The sequence below is a fragment of the Telopea speciosissima genome, chromosome 8, assembly GCF_018873765.1.
Source record: "Telopea speciosissima isolate NSW1024214 ecotype Mountain lineage chromosome 8, Tspe_v1, whole genome shotgun sequence".
NCBI classification, from domain to species: Eukaryota; Viridiplantae; Streptophyta; class Magnoliopsida; order Proteales; family Proteaceae; genus Telopea; species Telopea speciosissima.
The window spans coordinates 21,754,571-21,758,943 of record NC_057923.1 but is presented as its reverse complement, the minus strand read 5'-3'; the positions used below and the strand labels follow the sequence as shown (position 1 = coordinate 21,758,943).

The 4,373-nt window shown below is 39.5% G+C and overlaps 1 non-coding gene across 1 annotated transcript; it reads right to left on the bottom strand.

The window, feature by feature from the left end:
* Nucleotides 1-1,963: 1,963 nt before the first annotated feature.
* On the bottom strand, nt 1,964-2,047 carry TRNAL-CAA. Its single transcript has one exon. It is a non-coding gene; the product is annotated as a tRNA-Leu (tRNA).
* Nucleotides 2,048-4,373: the final 2,326 nt, after the last annotated feature.

The following is a 4,373-nucleotide window of genomic DNA, read 5'->3' as shown; positions in this document are numbered from 1 at the left end:
CAAAATTCGAAGCAGATCAGTGGGTGAGGTCTCGACTCTTGAGGCAAAGCCGCCATGTTCAGGACATGGGAACTAGGACGGCGTGACGTCGAAGGAGCAATATTTTATAAAAATTTACATGTTTGGACATTCTAGATGACTGACACCTCAGGTTTACAAGGACGAAAAGAGTCCGGTTACAACATACTCACCCTTTACTTGTTAAGGAAAAGAAAATGACTTTTACCAACAATCTTTTAAGGAAGCATTTCAAGTAATTTCCCTACTAGGAAATCCTAGTAGAAGTTGTTTGAGAAATTTTTTATTTGCTTTCACAGCGAAATGTTTTTGTATTTTGAAAATTTCAGTTAAACTCTTTTCAATCTTGAGTGAATACAAAAGATTAATAAAAAAAAATAAGGTTTGGACAGATGTTGAGCTAGCCTTAGCCGCCTTGCGCTATGCCAACAGGTCCTCTATCGTTCTCTCTCCTATCCTTATTGCTGAATCGCCAAAGCGCAAACTGATTGGTGCATTCCCCTATACCGCTAGTTCAGACCTCTCCCTTTAACTTGTTAAGGAATAGAAGATGACTTTTACCAACAATCTTGGTTTAGACAGATCTAAGGCTACTCCTCACCACCATGTGCTACACCAACTTCTCCCTCTTTCTTTCTCCTATCTCCTATTGCTAATCGCCAAAACGCACCCTGATTGGTGCATTCCCCTATACTGCTAGCTCAGACCCTCTCCCTATTACTTATTACCGTTAGTTCACACCCTCTCCCTTTTACTTATTAAGGAAAAGAAGATAACTTTTACCAACAATCTTTCAAGCAAGTGATTCAAGTAAATTTCCCTATTAGAAAATCCTAGTAGAATTTGTTTAGGGATTTTGATTTGCTTCCACAGTGAAATGTTTCTGTATTTTGGAAATTTCAATTCAACTCTTTTCAGTGTTGAAATCTAGAGTGAATACAAAATATTGATAAAAAAGAAGGTTTAGACAAATCTTGGGCTACCCCTAGCTGCCATGCGCTACGCCAACAGCTCCTCTCTCTTTCTCCTATCCCGATTGCCGAATTGCCATAGCACACCCTAATTGGTGCATTCCCCTTATACCGCTAGCTCAGATCCTCTCCTATCACTTACTAAGGAAAAGAAGATGACTTTTACCAACAATCATTAATGCTAGTGATTCAAGAAAATTTCCCTACCAGGACATCCTGATAGAATCTGTTTGGGGATTTTGATTTGCTTTGACAGTGAAATGTTTCTGTGTTTTGAAAAGTTTAATTCAACTCTTTTCAATGTCGTAATCTTGAGTGAATACAAAAGATTGATAAAAATAGAAAACTTAGACTGCTGATAGACTTAACATAAGTAAAGCATCTTTACCAAAATAAAATAAATAAATAAAGTATGGAGAAATGTTCTCTAGGGGGAGTGTACCATCCATGCCCAGACAAAATAGGGGTGAAATGATTGCAACGCTCTCTAGAAAATACGGAAATCTCACCCCCATGATGCCAATGTGTGTGTTCTCATAAAGTATTCACTAACTAGAAAGACAAAAAGAATGGAGAATTTTTATTTGGCTTCCATAGTGAAATGTTTTTGTGTTTTGAAATAAGATTCAGTAAACTCTTTTCAATGCTTTAATCTTGAATGAATAGACTGTTGATAGACTTAACATAAATAAGGCATCATTACCCAAAAAGAAAAAAAAAAACAGAAATATGGTTTGGAGAAAAGTTCTTTGTGGGAGTGTACCACCCACGCCCAGACACATAAGGAGGCAAAATGATCGCCCCATCCCCAATGAAAGGCAAAAATCCTGGCCCCATGATGCCAACATGCATGGCCTCATTGAATCCCACACACAAGGGCCATGCTCTAAGAACATAGACCTCTAAAGTATTCATGGACAAGAAAGCAAAAAAAGGGAATAATTTTGTATAAATTTAACATAGTACATTAAATATGTCAGAAGTGGGATTTGAACCCACGCCCTCTCTCGAAGACCAGAACTTGAGTCTGACGCCTTAGACCAGTCGGCCATCCTGACTAATTCATTATCATTGTGCAGAAAAACATATAACCTATCTAAAGATACCATATTCTCACTATCCCTTAGGGCTTAAGTCTTAACAATGGCCAAAGTACTCGGGCCTTGGAATTTCTTTTAAGCGAAAAAATAGGAAGTTCAAATTCTTGATTGAAAAAACCATCAATATTTCAATTTTAACGAATGCTTAAACAAAATTCAACGATTTGGTAAGAATTCAAGGAATTAATTATAAGTGTAGTGGAAGTTTTGGTATAATTTCGACAGATACATTTGCATAGTTTAAAATTTAAATACCAAGTTTTGATTTCGACCCATTTTGACAATTTCATGCATTTCGACTCTGAGAGGGGGGAAAACTTTGAAAACTCTGAATTTGGTGATTTTTTTCCTCCCGAATCACTTATAGTTCTTGGTGGAACAACGTGTTGAGGAGTACAACAATGCAACTACATCGATGATTTACTAGATTTGAGCAAGATTTGTGCAAGATTCAAATAGCTATTAAGACTAAGAAAGCTAGTTAAGACATGACAAAGGAATAAAGACGTAGATTATCTAAAATGTATAAAGTTGTCAAAGATGGAGTTAAGAAGAATGTGGGAAAAGCAAGAGGCAAAGAAACATGAATTCTTTATAACAATCTGAACACCAAAAGGAGGGGGGAAAACTGTCTATACAATAGCTAGAATGAAAGAAAAGAAGGGTCGAGATTTTGACCATGTTAAATGTATTAAAAGTGAAGATGGTAGAATACTAGTAAGGGATGAGGACATTAAGGAGAGATGAAATGAGTATTTCCATAGTCTATTGAATAACGTTATTCCAAGTAATAGTGACCTAGGAAACTGCATTACTCATCTACACACCACATGTTGTAGATATATGTCACACCCCGAAACCACCCCCTGGGAGGATTCGACGGTTGTGACAAAAGATGGTATCAGAGCGAGATGCTCTATTTACACTCACAAGCGGGAAGTGAAAGTAATATGGTCTAGCGCCAAAGAAAAAATAAATAAATAAATAAATAACCAAAAAAAAAAAAGAGGTGTACGTACCGTGGTCCTCGAGACGAGGGTTCCATTAGACCTTATGGTATACAGCGACATAGGGTGTTGGGAGATGTATGTGTGTGCGTATATGGATATGGATAATATTGTCAATGTATAATATTGATAAATAGGGGTTGGGATCATGCATTAAAAATATGCTAATATAATGTGAAGTCGCCACTTAGGTTTAGGGCCTAGGACCCCTTAAGTGTTGCCCTACCCGTTGTGAGCGGAATCGGGCTACGTGACTCCATATGGTCCGACCAAAGATTCGGATAAGGGATCAGGTTATGAGTGTGGGAAGCTGTTAGGCACCCACCTCGCCCTGCCGAAGCCGGTCTCTCTGTATTAGATGCTACATAAGGATGAATGTTCTCTCTCTTTTATTACGGGGATGGGGGATATTATGAACTACATTCAGATGCTATGAATTGAACTAAAGCATAATAAACTACATTACATATATGAAAAATATGGACTAAAATGATGAAATATGAAAGGACTACATTGAATCAACAAAAATGCAGTAATTATACCTGTATGGTTGTATTCCCCTGGCTCAGGAGAGATAGACGAATGGACTTACGCCAATTCTTTCTCGGCAGAGTAACCGCTCTTTCAAGTGATTTGGAGAGGAGTAAACAGACAGAATAATGTCTGTAATAAAGGAGTTTTGATGGTTATCCGTGCACAGACGGGATAACAACGCCAAGGAGCAAAAGCGTTCTATACTCAGAGGGACAATCGAAGGATCTGCCCGCCACAAGAAAACTTCAAGCACTCACACTCGCATGAAAGAAGGAGGAGAAATGAGGGTGAAAAGGAAGGAAAAGAAGCTAGGAATTACTTAGGGAGGGTCTCTCCACCCAAAATTCCTTGGGAAATGTGGGAGAGGACCCTCCTATTTATAGGGAGGGACCCCCTCTCTCTCCTGGCCAGATAAGTCCTCCACCGCGCCGTATAGATATCCACGGCGCCGTGGGGGACTTTTTCATGGCACCGTGGGTGACGTCAGTAGGATGATGTCACACCCCCTCATGGCGCCGTAGAAATCTGGTACACGTCCCCACGATGCCGTGGGAAGGAGTCCACGGCGCTGTGGGGGCGTAGTGTCATTTTTCCTTGTTTTTGGGCCTAAAATGGGCCATTTTGTGATCAGCATGGTTCTTGGTCTTATGGGACAAGTATCTTGGGTCTAGAATGAGGGAGTGTGCGTCGTCCATCGTCCATGTCCCGTTGTCATCATCGTCAATTAGGGGGGTGACAAAACT